Source organism: Neofelis nebulosa, chromosome 6 (genome assembly GCF_028018385.1).
Source record: "Neofelis nebulosa isolate mNeoNeb1 chromosome 6, mNeoNeb1.pri, whole genome shotgun sequence".
NCBI lineage: Eukaryota > Metazoa > Chordata > Mammalia > Carnivora > Felidae > Neofelis > Neofelis nebulosa.
This window is the reverse complement of record NC_080787.1, coordinates 92,488,993-92,508,593: the sequence shown is the minus strand read 5'-3', so window position 1 is coordinate 92,508,593 and position 19,601 is coordinate 92,488,993. Positions and strand designations below refer to the sequence as shown.

General features: G+C 39.2%; 1 pseudogene; it reads right to left on the bottom strand.

Annotated features, from left to right (window-relative positions):
- LOC131515451 (uncharacterized) overlaps window positions 1-19,601 on the bottom strand; it is a 103,375-nt pseudogene that overhangs the window by 37,431 nt on the left and 46,343 nt on the right.

Here is a 19,601-nt window from a genome sequence, read left to right as displayed (position 1 = left end):
ATGCACTCTTCACCCAGAGGACACTGCTTCCTAACTGCTTTCTCATTGGTCTTTGGCAATCTAGTTTCTGGTCTTTTCATTCTACGTATAAATAACAAAAGTCACCTGTTGTCTTCTGACATTTTCTTAACTGTGATTCACCTTGAAATTTCTTTCTGGGTATTGCTGTCTATCAAGTCTACATCATTGAAACATACCCCTGCTCTGGTGGCAAGGACCCTGAGCTCATCCTGGTCATGCTATCCTGGTTCTCTCCTGCCTTGTCCTTCTTAGCTTCCTCCATTGGCTTTTCTTCCTTCTTGCATGTTCGACAAAGGATTCACCAAATAGAAGCCTCTTCTTTTTCTACTCTAATTTCTGCCCTTTGAGCATTCCATTCTCTTCCACAATTTGTGCTGAGCTTCTTGTGAGGAGGAACTCTGTTATTCTTATTTCTATTCCACATACTTGGCACAATACCTGGGTCATGGTAGGTGCTGAAAGTGGTCTGTTGCCTTGAATGTAAGCTATGTCGAGGATTCCAAAATTTAAATCAGTAATGGGCTTTCTCAACTTCGAGTTCCAATGACATTACTTAGTTTCTGTGCATTTCCAATAATGATAAAAATAGTTACTGCTATTAAGCGCCAGTTGTGGGTTGGTCAGCTTGCTAGGTGATCTCAATACATTATTTGTACTCTATACAACCCTACAAGGTACACATTATCATCAGCACTTGGTGTAGGAGGAAATCAACATCTATTTGGATATCTAGTGAGTATTTCAGACTTACAGCCAATGAAGAACTCTTGCCCCAAATCTGCTCGTATCCAGTTTTGCCCCCCAGGAAGCAGCACTCTCTTCATGAAGTTATTCTCCACTCAGTGCTTTGCTTTCCAACATCTGATCCACTAACATGTCTAGTTGACTACAAAAAGTACTTCTAATCTGTTCGATTTTCTTCATTTTCCACCTCAGGGCATCATCTTTTCTAGACCAGGGCAAGAGCCTCCTAACTGGGCTCTCCTTCCATTCCCCTGCCTGCCGTTCTCCACACAGCAGCCTGTGGTCCTTTAATCAGATCATGTTACAGGAGTCATTACACCCTGCTGTGGCTGCAAAAACTATTTACCGGTTTGACTTGATGGTATCAGCAGTCTGGCTGCACTCGTGCTCTACTTTAAGACAAATGTTTGAAAATTTAAGTTAGCTAAATATATAAACTGAGGATTGATTCACCTACGAAGGGACTAACATCTACATCCATAGGCAAACCTAAGAAATGACTATTTTATTAGGGTATTCTATACTTTATAGAAACCTAGTCTTTCTTTAAATAGCAGGTACTTAAAATATTAGCTCATTTACCATAATTTATTTACAAAACACTTTGAAGGAATATACTGAATACATAAGGTGAGGAACGTGCATACCCACATATGGACAATGTATGCTTCTTAAATTTTATTATCCTATTCAAGCAAGTGCAAAATAATATCTCTTATAATATTTGTATTGCCTACAATTTCGATTTTCATTGAAATCTAACTAATGGAAGAACAAACAACCAAAGAGAGAAGTAAGGTAGCCGAGGGAGCTGTCATTCTTGGTTCATGGTTCTTGCTTTTAAATTCCTATTATGTATTTGGGATCAAATTGGCTGGTGTTGGCTGTGAGACTCATAGATGTCACCTGCTCTTGTTGTTTCTGGACTCAGGTACTCTTATCCAAAAAGCAAATACTTGGTTATTAAATATAAGTCCTGTGTATCTTGATGCAGTATTAAAGTGCATAAAAATTTCTCATACACATAGATTCATGTTCATGTCTTTGAACAAATATTTTTTAAAAATCCAGTCATTTTTATTAGAAGAATATGACTTTTAATGATTATCAGTGATTTATCAGTAATGCAAATATTTGTCTCTCTTTTAATTAGTGGAGACAAGTTGCGAGCTAATTGTGTTAATGTCTGCTTAACTGGTGCAATTTTCACTGAAAAATATTTACCTATTTGTTGGTCTGAACTTGCTCTCATGGAAGAGCAAGGGTGGAAAATGCCTAAACTTTTTTCTACATATAAGGGTTTTATCAGAGTGTGTTTGTTTGTTTGTAATTTGCTCTTGAGTTTTTTTCTGAAGTTTGTACGTTTAAGAAATTATTGACTTAGGTAGAGAATTTGTTGTTTAGAATATCTCTGTTGATTATTTGCAAATAATGTAGTTACTCTTCAGCTATTAAAATAATCATATTTTAAAGTATGGGAGGGAAAATGAAATATAAGGGTATTTTCATCTAAGTCTCCATCAAGAGTAAGATTACATTTTGGAAATTTATGCTCAGATTCTTTATTTTGCTTAAAATTTTCTCATTTATTCCCATTTTCCTTTTCCTTTTTCCTTTCTTTGTGGGCTTTTCTTCCTCATGTAAGCTCTTATAGCCAAGGGTTACATCCTAGGTAATCTCTTCTTCCACATCTGCATGAAATTTATTATCACTGCTAGGTTCACTCACTTCCTTGGCTTCAACTGTGCCCATGACAATAACAAGCAAATTTATATCTTTATGCCTTACTTCTCAACATCTGAACTGTTTTTCTAGGAGTAACTCAGACTCAAAATGTCCCAAAGTGAACTTACTAACATCCTTATTCAAACTTCCTCTTCTCATATTTCTATCTTGGTTAATGCTTGGCCAAGGGACTCGCCGTCTCCCCCGTGGCTCAGACTAGAAACTATGCCATTCTGGACTCTGATCTCCATCTCACTCTCTATCTTATGTTCTCAGGGTCACCAAACCCTGTTAATACTACCACTAAGTATCTTTTTGTTCTATTTCTTTCTGTGCAGACCCATCATCTGACTAAAATCCTCACCATGTCTTGCCTGTGCTTTAGCAACAAAATCTCAACAGGTCTACTTGCCTCCAGTTTTCTTGGTCTCCATCCCCTTCTTTATGCTGACACTAGGGTAACATTTCCATAACCAAAATATGATTGTGTTATTTCTCTGCCTTGAAACCTCTGATGGCCATACTCTATCAATTTTAAATGCTATTGCAGGATGTATAAAGTCCTTCACAGCTTGTCTTTGTATCCTCATGAGATGCTATGTAATGGTTAGGACCTGTGCTATAAGAGTGACTAGTCAACAATTCTGTATTATTCTTATTCTTATTCTTATCATTACTTTTTAAAATTGAGGTCCAATTGGTATATAACATTATATTCATTTCAGATGTGCAATCTAATGATTTGATTTGCACACACTACAAAGTAATCACCGCAATTAGTTTAGTTACCATCTATCACCATACAATTGACCCATTTTACCCTTTTACCTACCCCCCAAACCCGTTCCTCTCTGATAACCACCAATCTCTTCTCTGTATCTATGAGTTTTGTTTTGTTTGTTCATGTGTCTTGTTTTTTAGATTACACATATAAGTAAAATCTTAAGGTATTTGTCTTTTTCTGTGTGACTTATTTCACTTAACATTATACCCTCAAGATTCATCCATGTCGTAGCAAATGGCAAGATTTCCTTCTTTATTAAGGCTGAGTAGTAGTTCATTGTATACATACTACATTTTCTTTATCCATTCATCCACTGATGGACACGTGGGTTATTTCCATATCTTGGCTATTGTAGATAATGTTGCAATGAACATAGTGGTGCTTTAAATTAGTGCTTTTGTTTCCTTCAGATAAATACTCAGAAGTGGAATAGATGGATCATGTGGTAGATCTACTTGTAATTTTTGGAGGACACTCCATAATGTTTTCCATAGTGGCTGCACCAACTGACATCCCCATCAATGGTGTACAAGTGTCCCCTTTTCTCCATATCTTCTCCAATACTTATTATTCGTGTCTTTTTGATAATAGCTACTCTGACAGGTGTGGGTGATATCTCATTTTTGTTTTGATTTGCATTTCCCTGATAGCGATGCTGAGCATCTTTTCATGTGTCTGTTGGCTACTTGTATGTCTTTGGAAAAATGTCTGTTCAGACCCTATGCCCCCTTTTAAAATTGGGTTGTTTGTTGTAGCCACGCACTGAGGAAAAAGTTCTCAGACACTAGACTAAGCAGACATGCAGGGCTGTCTCTGCCAGCGAAACAGCAGCAGCAGCAAACTGCACATAGTCTTTATTTCATGTTCGCCAGGTATAAACATCAAAGAATGTTAAAGCATGGGAGGAAAACACAAGGAGCCTCTAGACATAGACCAAACACACATCTGGTGTTTATGGGAAAGCATACAGGGAAGACGTACAGTTTCAAGGACTGCTGGGCAATTACAGTGGGTCTGTCTCCTAACTGGCTCCTGGGAGATCACGGGGCTCTGTTCCCGTGGTGGTATCGCGTCTGACAGCCTTGAGACCACAATATCGCTGATGTTTCAGCAATTACCCCATTCACTTTCCCAGGGCTTACAATACATTCTCTAGAAATAACTCCACAGTTTGCTTTTTTGCTGTTGAGCTGTTTGAGTTCTTCGTATGCTTTGGATATTAACCCTTTATTGGATTTATGATTTGCAAGTATTTATCCCCTTCACTAGGTTCCCTTTCCATTTTGTTGATAGTTTTGTCTGCTGTGCAGAAACTTTTTAATTTGATGGTGTCTCACTTGTTCATTTTTGCTTTTGTTTCCTTTGCCTTTGGAGTCAGATCCAAAAATTCATTACCAAGACTGATATCAAGAAACTTACTGCCTATATTTTCTTCCAGATTTTTTTTTTACATTCAAGTCTTTAATGCATTTTGAGTTAATTTTTGTGTACAAGACTGTGGTCTAGTTTCATTCTTTTGCATGTGGCCATCCAGTTTTTCCAGCACCATCTATTGAAGTGCCTGTCCTTTCCCGTTGTATATTCTTGGCTCTTTTGTCATAAATGAATTGACCATGTATGTGTAGGTTTATTTCTGGACTCTTTATTCTGTTCCATTTCCATGGATCTATGTGTCTGTTTTTATGCCCGTACCATACTCTTTTGATTACTAAAGCTTTGTAATATGGTTTGAGATCAGGGAGCGTGATACCCCCGCCTCTGTTCTTCTTCCTTAAGATTACCTTGGCTATTCAGGGTCTTTTGTGGTTCCATACAAATATCAGAATTGTTTGTTCTAGTTCTGCGAAAAATTCCATTGGAATTTTAATAGGGATTTCATTGAATCTGTAGATTGCTTAGGGTGGTATGGACATTTTAACAATGTTAATTCTTTCAATTCATGAGGACAAAATGTCTTTCCACTTGTTTGTCTTCTTCAATTTCTTTCATTAATGTCTTAGAGTTTTCAGTGTGTCAGTCTTTCACCTTCTTGTTTAAATTTATTCCTAGATATTTTATTCTTTTTGATGCATTTATGAATGAGATTGTTTTCTTAATTTCTCTTTCTGATAGTTTGTTATTAGTGTATAGAAACACAAAAGATCTCTGTATATTGATTTTGTATCCTGTAGCTTTACTGAATTAATTTATTTCTGCTAAGAGTTTTTTGGTGGAGTCCTTAGGGTTTTCTATATATAATATCATGATATCTGCAAATAGTGACAGTTTAAATTTCTTCCTTTCCAGTTTGTATGACTTTTATTTCTTTTTCTTGCCTAATTGACATGGGTAGGACTTTCAGTACTCAGTGGCAACAGCGGGCATCCATATTTTGTTGCTGATTTTTTGTTCCATTGAGTGTGATGTTAGCTGTGAACTTGTCATATATGGCCTTTATTATGTGGATTATGTTCTCCTATGCCCACTTTGTTGAGTGTTTTTATCATGAATGGGTGTTGAATTTTGTCAAATGCTTTTTATGCATCTATTGAGATGATCATATATTTTTTATCTTTCATTTTGCCAATGTGGTATATCACAACAATTCATTTGCAGATGGTGAACAATCCTTGTATCCCTGGCATAAATCCCACTTGATCATGGTCCTTTTAATGTATAGTGTATAGTCCTTTTAATGTACTATTGAATTTGGTTTCTTAATATTATTTTGAGGTTTTTTGCTTTATGTCCATTAAACATATTGGCCTGTAATTTTCTTTTTTTGCTATGTCCTTGTCTGGTTTTGGTAGTAGGTAAATGCTGACCTCATAAAAATGAATTTGGAAGTGTGCCCTCCTCTTCAGGTTTTTTGAGGAGTTTGAGAAGGACAGGTATTAAATCTTTGAATGTTTGGTAGAATTACCCAGTGAAACTGTCAGGTCCTTGACTACTGTTTGTTGGTAGGATTTTGATTGCTGATCAGTCTACTTACTAGTAGTCAGTCTATTCAGATTTTGTATTTCTTCATGATTCAGTCTTGGAAGACTATATGTTTCTAGGAGTTTATCTATTTCTTCTATGTTGTCCAGTTTGTTGGTGTATAATTATAAACAGTAGTTTCTCATGATCCTTTGTATTTTTGTGGTATCAGTTGTAATTTCTCTTTCATTCCTAATTTTATTCATTTGAGCCCTCTCTTTTTTCTTGGTGAGTCTAGCTAAAGGTTTGTCAAGTTTGTTTATCCTTTCGAAGAACCAGTTCTTAGTTTCATTGATCTTTTCTATTGTCTTTTTAATCTCTTTTTCATTTATTTCTGCTCTGACCTTGGTTATTTCCTTCCTTCTCCTAACTTTGGACTTCATTTTTTCTTCTAGATATAAAGTTAAATTGTTTATTTGAGATTTTTCTTGTTCTTGAGGAAGGACTGTATCACTATGAACTTCCCTCTTAGAACTGCTTTTGCTGCCTCCCAAAGATTTTGGACTGTTGTATTTCCATGTTCATGTGTCTCAAAGTATTATTTGATTTATGGTTTGGTTTCTTCGTTGACCCACTTGTTGTTCAGTAGCATGTTGTTCAGTCTACCCATAACTGTTTTTTCCCCCCAGTTTTCTTCTTATAATTGATTTCTAGTTTCAAATCATTATGTTTGGAAAAGATAGTTGATATTTAAGTCTTCTTAAATGTATTGAGACTTATTTTGTGGCCTCACATGTGGTCTATCCTGGAGGATGTTGTGCATGCATTTGAGAAGAATGTATATTCTGCTGCTTTTGGACGGAATGTTCTTTATTTACCTATTAAGTCCACCTGGTCTAAAGTGTCATTTAAGGCTGATGTTTCCTTATTGATTTTCTGTCTGGATGATCTATCCCATGATGTAAGTGAATGCTAAAGTCCCCTATTATTATTGTATTGCTCTCTATTCCTCCCCTTAGTTCTGATGATGTTTGCTTTGTATATTTATGTGTTAACAATTTCGTATGATGAACTTCAAAGTTGCTGAGAGACTAGATCTTAGCTTTTCCCACCACAAAATAGAAATCATAATTATGTGATGTGACAGAGGTGTTAACTAATGCTCTGGTGGTCATCATTGCAATATATACATTTATGAAATCAATACATTTTCCTTAAATGTGCACAAAGTAATATGTCAGTTATATATTAATAATAATCAAAAAATGATGGTCTCTGGCTATCCAGGCTTGTATGTCAGTTTACCCAACTGAACCTTGGGTGTATTATTTAACTTACCTAAATCTCAATTTTCTCATGTGTTAAATTTGGGTCATTTGGAAAAGTGTTTTGAGGATGAAATGAGTTAATGCATGTCAAGTGTTTTGAAGAGTAAATGTTGGCTAAATAATGTTGCATAAATAAAAACCCCTTTTTCCATGTGCATATGGAATTTCATGGTTTCCCAAACAGGCCACATATTGTCTTGCCTTTGGAAATTTGCATGTGGGGTTGTTCTGTTCAAGAAGCAACTTCAGTGTCCTTTCTCTTGTGAAATTTTCTCTGAGACAGGCTAAATGCATGACTCCTTTCTCTATGTTCCAGTGGGGCCTCATAAAAACCTTTATTACAGACCCTGTTGAATTGTTTTGCAATTGTTTATGTATGTGTGTCCTCAAATAGACTCTTGGAGTAGATGATCTTATTCATCTTTTTATTTCCCTCAGTGCCTATCATATAAAAAGTGTTCAATAAACATTTGTTAAAGGAATGGATTAATTGCGGAACTCTCCTTTTTTTGGACTCATGTTGTTTCAGTACCATAAAAGATTTTTTTCCTAAAAGACAAGAGTATTCCAAAGGGAGATTTAATAATTCTGTGACTTTAAAAAAATCCACAGTTTGTTTAGGATGAACATTTACCTTCTCTGAAACTTCTATCCTGCTGATGTGAGCAAAATGAATACAGTGTTACCCTGATTAAAATTAGCTTAGATTAGGCTTTATTTAATTTGTATTTGGAAAATATGAAATTTCTAGACATAAAATGTTAAAGGAGAATTCGTTCTCTTCTCTTGCATAATTCTTTTGATGCATTATTGCCCTTTTACACTCAAAACTTGTTGATTGCCAAGAAAGTTGCTCAACACCACAGTTATATGTTGTGAGAATTTTTGAGTCTAATCTGGCAAATATTAGCAGTGTTGCTGAACTAGAGCAAAATGTCTAAGTAGGTGAAGTTTGGAGTTTGAAGCCTCCACTCCCAGCCTCCCCTCTCCCTCTGGGATCCTCTGCTGTCATGATGACCTCTGCTTTTTCCAGCCTGAACTTCCAGTCACCCTCCTCAGGACTCCTTCTATGTGCCTTTGCCAGCCCCTCCTGTCTCTGGAAATTTAGTGACTTTTGCACTCAGTCCAAGATGGACCTGAGTTCTTCTGACCCCCATCTCAGGTAAATAATCTGCACTGCAGCATCTGGAAATCAAGCTTTGGCCCAGAGGAGATACTTCAATGGTGGCAATAACATAGCCTTTACCAGGACCCTGTAAGAGACGTTTGATTAATGAAGAGCCCCTCCAAATCACTCCGTTATGGGTAAAGGACCCCTTGCGTGCTTGCATTCTCCCAACCGTCATTGGAAACCAGAATGAAAAAGCAATTATTCTTTCATTCATTGTGGTGTTGTCAGAGGGGCATAGACTATGAGGTCAAGAAGACTCGGGTTTGAACTTTCTCCCCCAAAGTCTGGTTATGGTTGTCATTGCATGACTTCTTTCCCAGTTTCAGTTTCTAGCTGTGAAATGGGAATGATGTCACTATCTAGGAAGCGTTTTTCTAATGATTAAATGAGATGATGTTGGTCAACTGCTTAGATGGTTCTGGCACACAGGAGTATGTCACGAATAAAAGACATAACTATTAATATTTTCACTCGTTCAAACTTTAACTGATGGCTAACTTCATCCCAGCTATTGTGTTAATAACTGAGCCTTCAGGTAATCTCCTATCTCTATTTTAGCCTAAACTTTTGTGCTTATCTGTATTCAAACCCTTTCAATGCTTTCCCTAAGTAGTTTTCCACCTTATGGTTAGGGTCAATTCCCCTTGGGAAGACAGTAAATGTTGAGAATGGAAAAGGAGAAGACTGTCATTAGGACACAGAATTGATAGCCTGTCCCAGAATGCAAAGTGCCACTGTGAAAATGATTTAGAGAATGTAGAATCTGCCAAAGTTAATCAAGGAGTATCAACAACTTGTTGAAATCCCTTATATTTAGGGGAGAGGAGAAGAGATAGGGGGATAAAAGGAGGCCATTCAGTAGCGAAGTGTTCAAAAGCATAAGTGTGAAGAGCCAAAATATTTAGTTTGGATGATCAGGTCCAAAACAGTGTGAGTTGTTTCCAGGTTCCATGCTGGTCCCTTTTCCTCTTGGAGCAGCTCACCTGAATTACTTTTTAAAAAAAGTAGTAAAGGTTCAAAAGGTAGAGTAAGAATTTTTAACTTAGGCCACATACAGTTACTGTCCAGCCACACTAGAGAGCCTACTCTTTGGGAAATATAAAATCAGGATCATTAATGTAGGCTCTTTAAGCATGTTTTCTAGAAATTAGGAATATTTGATCACTGAGATTCACTGGAAGAATATTTGCTCCTTTTCTACACAATTTCAATGGCTTATTCTGCTGTACGTGTCAATAACACATGTTGCTTATATCTCTGCAAGTAGAATCTGTCTGATACTCTCTCATAAACCTTTGATTAGCTCTCAGTTGCTTGAAGGATATAATTCAGGGATCATTCAGGGATACAGTCACCCTCAGAAGATTGAGCAGACTCCTCCAGGGGAAAGCTGCCAAGTTTCTTTTTGGATGAATTTCTTCAGCAAAGATTTCAGTAGTCATATTTATGGAAAATTGCATTATCTTCTCCATTTATTTTACTATTGGACCAATAAACATCTTTTCCTGAAATGGACTCTGTAATGTAGCTTTTGCTACATCCTTTTACTATTGAAGTTTGATGGTCAAGCCATATGTGCTAAAGTTGATATTAATGATGATGGGATCAGATTAAGTATAAGTACAATTTTTAATTTATCACAGTTACTTCATTCAAGCTTAACTGTAATTGGAAAGTTGTAACCAAATGCTTGACAATATTATGTAAAGCAAAACTTTTATTTCCTTGCTCAAACAGAATTTACATGACAGTGTAACAAAATGATGAACGATGAGTCGGTAATGAATATATCCAAATTTTCAGGTAAGATTTTAACTTCAATTTAGGCAATTTTGCATTACATGAAATAAACTGTAGATAGCTTAAATCAACTTTTAATCATTCAGATATATTTTTTTAAACAAATGATCTAAAGTAGCACTTCTCAAACTTAAGTGTGCATTAGCATTGCTTGGAGGCCTTGTTAAAACATGGCTGGCCCTCCCTTTTCTCCTTCCTTCTAACCACTACCTCCCTAGCTCCCCCTGGGGGTTGATTCAGTTGGTTTGGGGTGGGGTCTGAGAATTTACATTTAGAGCAGAGTCCAATGAGGCTGCTGCTGCTAGTTGTGAACCACACTTTGAGAGCCTTTGCTCCAGAGACTGTGGTGTAAGAGAAAGAAGAGAGTCTAAGGAAATGGATTTTATATCATTGGCTTCTCCACATACATGCAGTGTAACTTTAAATGGATTTCTTTTGGGGGGGGGGCTTATATGTTCATTGACGAGATAGGGATAAGAATGTTTGTCTTGCCCACTTCCCATGGATGGGAGGATCAAAGACCACACTCTGAGTAAACACAGGACGGTATTAGCATTGACACAGAGTAGGAGTCGCTTGATGGAAGCATTGGCGCTTCTCAGGCTATTATTTACAAAAGAGTACTTTGAATTAATTGCGAAGAACTGTATTATAGAATGGGAATTCAAACCTCTCCATTTTCTAAGAGTTGTCTTAATTTACATGCTGCATAAATAGTAATATTTGTAGAGAACCTCAGGACTCCAATACATAATCAGGTCAGAGGAGCTGATTAGAGACAGTAAATTAATCTTCTTTTAGTACTAATTAGCATAGAAACTTGGTTCTGAGTCTGCATTTACTTAAGAAGACCTACATCTTTTCCCTCTCAGTCTTTTACTCATCCTGAAAGCGTTTAGGAGGGCCCACTGTGTGTTGGGCACCGTGCTAGAAGGGCGGTGACGGAGATGCACTTGTTGTGTTCATGGTCCGTAAACATACTTACAATTCAAAGTAGTAAATGTTGCATAGAGGAATGTGCTAAGCAGTGCAGGAGCAAGCACAGAGCAGGGAAGACCCGATTCTGCCTGAAGGGGTCAGGGAAGGCTTCCAGTTAATGTTGCTTTCTTTCTAAAAAGCAAATGGAGAGCTATCTCAGAGGCAGTTTCAAAGTCAGTCAAACGTATCACCCTCATAATCCAAAGGAAGGAGGAGAGATGACAGGAATGTGATATTTATTTAAGGAAAACAAACACCTAACAGCAAGATATGATTCCTCCCATTTTAAAAACTCTTGCTTTTGAAGGTCAAGTAGTTTCAATCATTTATTCACTCACCCACTCATTCACCCGCTCTCTATTTCTGAGCATTTAAGGGCTTATCAAAGCACTTATAATGAAATCTCAATGGATTGTCATGGCCGGTAAGGTCATGAACGAGCTGGCTATGACATGGCAAAAGATGGTCACTGCCTCCCTCACTTTTTGCCTCTTAGCTCTGTGCTCCCTTGAACTACACTGGTTGCCTCTTGGTTCTTTACCAAACCACAGTCTCAATGCCTTTGCATTTGTTGTTTCTTCCACCTGGCTCTGTGCATGACAAACTCTTCTCATCCTTCTGGTCTCAAGGTACAGGTCTCCTCCTCAAGATGTCTTTCCTGTTCATGGAATCTGAGACCCATCCCGCTCATTTCCATGATCCCTCATCAGACCACTCTGTCCTGCTCCGCTGTAGCATCTCACCAGTTTACATGATGTGTTGGTTTGCTACTTATTTGTTATCCACCTTCCCTATTGTTTTGTCTCCACCGTCAATCACAATGCTTTGTGTACAAAAGAGGTTTTTAATTTCCATTTGTAGAATGAATAAATATTTGTCGAATGCTTGCCAGGGTTAGAAAAGTGATCACCTGAGATAAAGCTGAGAGCTTTTTGGGGGGCTGGACTGCACAATGGAGCTCAAACAGGGGCTCCATTTTCCAAGTAGTGGGACTGGGATTTCTGAGCTTCCTCCCTAGGACTTGGCTCCCAGTAGGAGCAAAGGGGATCCATCTGCTGGCAGCACAGCCATGGCATGTTGTCACTCCTTTGCCTCACAAAAAAACTACTGCCTCTCTTGTAAGTGTTGCTGCTATACATTCGGGGAAATAGTCCGGAGGGATCATGAGGATTCTACTTAGCCTAAGACTCTCCTCTCGGTTTACCCAACCAGCAAGAACTTTTCTTTAGCATCCAAAGGGCATTACATTAGAATAAGTAGGCAGATAGGCTATGTTGCATTTGAATTCAATTCAAGAAGATTAAAAAAAATTTTTTTAATGTTTATTTTTATTTTTGAGACAGAGAGAGACAGAGCATGAATGGGGGAGGGTCAGAGAGAGAGGGAGACACAGAATCTGAAGCAGGCTCCAGGCTCTGAGCTGTCAGCACAGAGTCCCACGTAGGGCTCAAACTCATGGACCTCGAGATCATGACCTGAGCCGAAGTCGGACACTTAACCGACTGAGCCACCCAGGCGCCCCTGATTTTTTTTTTTTTTTTTAATTTTTTTTTTTCAACGTTTTTTATTTATTTTTGGGACAGAGAGAGACAGAGCATGAATGGGGGAGGGGCAGAGAGAGGGAGACACAGAATCGGAAATAGGCTCCAGGCTCCGAGCCATCAGCCCAGAGCCTGACGCGGGGCTCGAACTCACGGACCGTGAGATCGCGACCTGGCTGAAGTCGGACGCTTAACCGACTGCGCCACCCAGGCGCCCCCTGATTTTTTTTTTTTTTAAACAATGTCTTGCACTTAGTACTCACCTGGGAGGCAATGAAAAGGAATAAAGGTTTTTGATATGTAGTCCCTGTCCTTAAGAAGCTTCCAGCTTAGATGAGGAGATAGGAAGTTTGGCTAAGTAACTGGTAAATCAAAATGTGGAGCGATTTCTAACTGTAAAATGTGATGAGCACATTGGACTTTGAATGCTTTAGGACAAAATGTTATATGCTCATAAAATGGCTTTATCTCTATTGGAAAATAGCCATGGTCTATAATGTAAAAGACCTCCTGGTCTAAACAAAAGATGTGTTGTCCAGTAGAACTTTTTGCAGGGATGGAAATATTTTATAATCTGTACTGTCCAGTAAGGGAGCCACCAACCACATGTGGCTTTGGAGCACTTCAAATGTGGCTAGAGTGAATGGGGAACTGGATTTTTAATTTAACTTAAGCTAGATTTAAATAGGCACATATGGCTAGTGGCCACCGTATTAAATAGTACAGGTCTATGGGGAAGGACAGAATTTGTGTCCACTGGAATGTTCCGCAGAACCAATATTATATATGTCTATATAGAAAATAATTTTTTATGATCAGAAAATAATTTATCAGGGGTAGCATTGTGGCACAATATGTGTTTGTTATTATAAAATAAAAATTCTAAATAATATATTTGGGTCATCTGTAGCACCTTTAAAATGAGGTGGCTTAAAGTAATGTTTGTTTCTATTTTTAAAGCATATGTTCTTGAAAATACTCTATTTCTTGAGTTTGCAAACTTTGGTGCTGAGACTTCTATAATTTTCAAATGATTGTGATGACAGAAGGAAAAAAGTAATTGGAATTGTAGTTGAAGTGGGTACTCTGCAGAATTTTCTTTCACTAATTTAAATAAATCAACATCTTTCCTTGTATGTAAAATTTTTGAAATAAATGCAAAATTGTCTTAAGAAAGGGCTCATAAATATCCATGTACTTTTTGGATATCATTTAGTTAAAGGGCATGAGAAAGGGAGCGGGAGAGAGAGAGAGGCAGGGAGGAGGAAGCCGTATAAAGCATAGCTTTTCGTCAAAATTTGGGAATAGTCTCTAAAGTTAGGGGAACTGTCAAAGACATAACTTGCATAATCCATTCATCCAACAAGTATAATCCAGATCAATCACCCACTATAAACTAATCAGTCACCCAAAAGACAGTCGTTCACCAACTCTGCCCACCTCACCCACCAATAACTCTTTACCAATCTTGCCTCAACTCCCACAGAATATTGAGCAACTGTGACTCATTCCTGCAAAATATTCCACTGGCATTAACTCAGGAAACTAAGGGTCTTAGAGTATTAAAAGCTTTCTGCAAGTAAAAAACCCAGCCAACCCACCAAACAAAATCTGCCCAGCATGGCAATTCAAAATTGCTCTATGAGAAAACGGATGCAGTTTTATCTGGACAAATTGGAATAACTTTCCTCCTGTTTTGCGAAAAAGAGCAATGAAATTCTGAAGAATGACCCCAGTTGTGGTTGTAACAAACAGTATGCCTTGTCTGACTTCTGATCGCTGGCTCTTAAATGCTTTTTTGAGATTTGCCTGCAACAAGAGTCCTGCATCTGGTCTTATTGGATCAGCTTTGGAAAGAAAACACAGTGAGACTTCATGACCCTGGTAGAATTATTTTGTTTCAGGGTGGAATGGTCTTTCAGTATTCCCTTAAGGTTTGCTGAAGAGCATTTATTTGATTTTTAAAAAATTGTACAGAGTAAGTAGAAGAAATCCATCATTCTGGAAAAAGTTTATCAGAAGATAAAAGCTGGCACTCTGCAGCCAGTCAGGGCACAATCATGGAGAGAGTACACATGAAAGATACTGTAAGCTCCAGAACAGAATCATTGAGGCACGCGTCTCTGAGTTCCGAGAGTGTGCCTGAGGGCCTGAGCCGTGTGCCCGGTGGTCATGTGCCCTGGCTGGTGAGTGCGGGTTGGGAGGTCTGAGAGGGGCACACATGCCTCAGAACCACCCATATGCCCAGGGAATGGGTACACTGGGGTTCTAGAGAAAAGTCTCTCCAGAGAACACGCTTATCTGAAAGAAGTGTGGGTTTTCTTTAATAAAGAAGTGGGAACCCAAAGAACTTTGATCCGCTTGCCTTTTTGTTCCCCACATATTGGAGTAGGAGGTCCTTAAGTTGTGTGCGTGTGTGAGTGGGTTTTTATGGGTGGTGATGGGGAGTGTCAGAATGTGATCAGTAGCTGTTTAGTGAAGGCTCTTTGCAGGTGGTGGTGGTTAAGTGCTTTAGTGGGTATAACAGGAACCAGTTTAGGTGTTTAATTGGGGCCTCTGGACAGCTGTCACAATCCTGCCTGCAACTAGGGAGGAAGAAAGTGTAAATAATGAAATTCACGTAGAAAATTAAACTAGCTTGTGTGCCGGAGATCATTACTTACATGAATTACAAAATGAATATTTTATGTTTGACAGCTAAATCGGTTAATTTTTTTAAAAATAAAGGGTTTGGATCAGTTGTGGAAGTGAACATTTCATCGAAATCTGTCTGGGAGCTTAATGCGTCTCACCCTAAATGCACGCAACTCTCATATGCTACAGAAACACTCAGCTATCGTTGATGAATCATAAATGGCCAACCAACCCAGACCTAGATTGTAACTCATCTTTGAGGTATTGAACTCACATATTCCCCACCCCCCCCACCCCCCGGCCTGAATTGGTGTGCCCAAATAAAGATGCTCTTCTAAAAAAATCCTCAGATGCTTCTGAAGTTCTTTGTTAAATCAGACTTACCCTGTGGAGGGGTGGTAGTGGTATTTGGAGTGTATCTCTCAGTAGAGCTCAGGAGGGATGAAAAGGTGAGCCGGTCCTTGGAGCGGATTGCCTGAATGGGCCACTTCGCATGTTGTGAACACATCTGCCGGGTGTCTCTCAGAGGAATAGAATCAAGTTGCCGCATACGGAGGCCGGTGTCAGTTTATAATAGGAGGTGCAAATGCTTTTTCCTAGCCGTTGATACACTTTCAGAATTTCTTTGGGTTGAGGGTCTACCAGATAAAATACTTAAAAGTGATTGTCCAGGCTACTTACTCAGTGCTCAGTTCCAGGGTTAGCCAGAAACTTCAGAACCAATGGGCGAAGGACGCATTGAATATGCCTACCAGGAAACATTTGGCGGATTAGAATAGCCGCTATTTTTGTCAGCAGTAACTCCATTACTGGGCCTGTCCGGTGCTTCCAGGGGATGTTGGAATTAAAAGTGGGAAGTTGCACATTGTATCTATGTCCTTCAGAATATTCCACCAGTTTAAATAATCTTCCCCGTGGAAAAGTCTGTGGAAGACTTAGGTGACACGGTCACAAATAAACGCTTTACTTGTTTGGGAGGCCCTGGGCGCTGGTGGCCATTTGCCTTGATCTTAGCGGAAGGGAATATTTGGAAAAGGGAAAGGACAGACACTGTGGGGGAGACATTTAGAGCTACATACGTACTGAGGCGGGGGCGGCAGCGTTTAGTTTACAAAAGGAAAGGTTAGGATGTGCAGAGATCAGTGCCGTTGTTTATCTCAGAGATTTATACAAAATACTCCAAAGCAGGATTCTTTCAGTTAAGGGCAGGGCTAGACCACAACGTACACAGGCTCTGGAGCCGGACTCCCAAGTGTGAGTTCCCACGTAGCCACCAGGCGGTGACTCAGCATCTCTGTGCCTTAGTTTCCTTGTCTGTAAAATGATCACAACTGTACCTACCTCACTAGGTTATTATGAAGATCAAATTGTTTATTAGTAGTAAAATACTCTTAATAGTGCCTACACATAGTAAATACTACTCATGTTCATTAAATAAATAACACTGATACTTGAGGTGGCAACACATTCTTCAGACTTGGACCAAGACTGCTGATAAGGACGGAAGTCAAGAAAATGGATGAAAATTATTTTTGTCTTATGCTGCTTAGCATTTCTTGTACATACACCTTTCTTCAGAGTACATATTCAAATTTTATCAGCTCCTTGTCCCTGGAGCTCCCCCAGGTGGGGGTTGTGGAGATACAGGTCCTCAAGACCTGGGATAGGCTTCCTAAAGAAGCCCCCTTTTGAAATCGAAGAGAGTGAAAGGCCCTTAGGTTTACATTTGACAAGTGTGACTATTGGACAATCAAGTAGCTAGCAGAGTCTGAGGATAAGAACATTAGTTCAGGTCAGACATGTAAAGCAAAGTTAAGTCATGCTCTACCTCTGAAATGAAAGTCAATGCTGTTTAGAATAGATGCTATTTATTATTAAGGGTACACCCAAGCCCTATTTCTAGAAGCACCATGAGATGTATTGATGAGTCAAGTTCCATTTCCTTCTGATAAACTAGGCAAGTTTAATTCTCTATTCATAGGCTTGGTGAGGATAAATCACCAGCCTATAAGAACCATTAAGTTCTGATGTTGCGATCTACCTTTGCCCGAGGGCCCCACTCACCCCGCATGTGCTGACAATGCAGTTTTGCCCACGTGTCTCCTTACTGGCAGCTTCGATCGAAGAGCTCCTTTCTCTTCCTCCATTTTTATGTTACCGGGGATGGAGATGGTCAGAACCAAACTAGCACTCTGCTCTGTATGTGCTGCAAAGTGGGAGAAAACAATGGATTGGACCTTGACAGAAAATCCTGAGAGGCTCATCAATTATCCCGTAGTTTCTCTTTGTCCCAGCTTGCTTTGATTGTCTCATTCTGCCAGAGCAGAAATCACGTGGTCCCTCTATGGCGACATTTTAACTTGTTTTCAAGGAGGCTTGCTCCTTAATGGTGTTGATGTCTACCTTGAGCTCACAGTGCTCAAGGATGCCTCCTATTTTCTGCTTAGTGGGACCCCAGGCCAGGTTGCACTTCCTGTCCTCAGCATTCTGTCTGGAACACACTGAGTTAGGGGCTCGGCTAATGCTAAGCACCCTGAGGTTGATATGTGTATAAAAGTGGTCAGAATTATTGGTGTCGAAGGGGTCTTATAAATGGCTCCTATTCCCCACCACATTCATAAATAACTGAGAGAAAGGCAAAAGAGTTGGGTGGATGAAGATAAAAACTCCAGTTTTATTCCTGATGGAGATGTTGGAGAGCACAGGTGAGGTGTGCTGCCCCCGAAGGGCTTCCTAAACCAAGCCCGGAGTGAGACATAGTTGCCCACTCCACTCCAGGTGCACGAAAGAACCTCCTGTTGGAGGGAGAGGCAGAGCTGAAAGGAGAGTTCTCCTCGAGATGAAGGCAGATCTCAAAGGAAGCCGAACAAGTGGCCAAGCCATGGATACCAATTTAGGGTTCTCCTAAATTGGTGCTTACCAATTGAGCATTCTCCTAAATTGGTGCTTCTTCTCAGAGTGTGGTCACTGGTGCCATGAGGTCAAAAGTATTTGCATTTTCACTCTCTTTCTCTCAAGAATGTATGGTGGAATTTTCCAGAGGTCACATACATGTAATATTACCAAAGGTTGACATGAAAATTCATCTACCTTCTCTTAAGTCTGACACTAAAGAGATTTGCAAAAGTGTTACGCAATAGTGCTCTTCTCACTACAATCTTGTTTGGCAAATATATTCTTTCATAAAATGTTATTTATGTCGACATCTGGTGAATTTATTCTTGTTATTTAAAAATAAGTAATCTTTAGAGTTCTCAGTTTTAATTTCTAATGCAGTAAATATTGATCAATATCACCCTCCTAACTAAAAGTTCTTAGGGGTTGTTTATGAATTTTAAGAGTGCACAGGGATCCTGAGCCCAGAAAGCTTGAGGGTCACTGTCTTAAATTAATAATCATATACATACTGCCTTCTTCCCCAGGTAAGAATGAATGAGGGAGAAGAGAAACCAGAAGGTGTTAGCTTAGTACATTTCCCAGCACAGGGTGAATGCATTACTCGCCCCCCCCTCACTAGGAACCCTAGGACAACCAGGGGTAGTAGCTGCTAAAGTTCATTGCTCTGATGTTTGTGAATGATGCCGGGAAAAGGCAAAACCCTTTTCTTAAAAAAAAATTTTTTTTGTTTACATTTTATTTATTTTTTAGAGAGAGAGAGAGAGAGGGACAGAACACAAATGGGGGAGGGGCAGAGAGAGAGGGAGACACAGAATCCGAAGCAGGCTCCGAGCTGAGCTGTCAGCACAGAGCCCGATGCGGGGCTCAAACCCACGAACTGTGACATCATGACCTGAGCCCAAGTCAGTTGCTTAACCGACTGAGCCACCCAGGCACCCCATGGACAAAACCCTTTTAATTTCAAATGTAGTGACATTAAGTTCTCTGATGGCTCTGTGGATGGGCAATCGGTACCAGTGAAGAATCTTAAGCCGGATTTTGAGATGGGGAATTGTCTTACAGTGTGGAGACTATGTGAT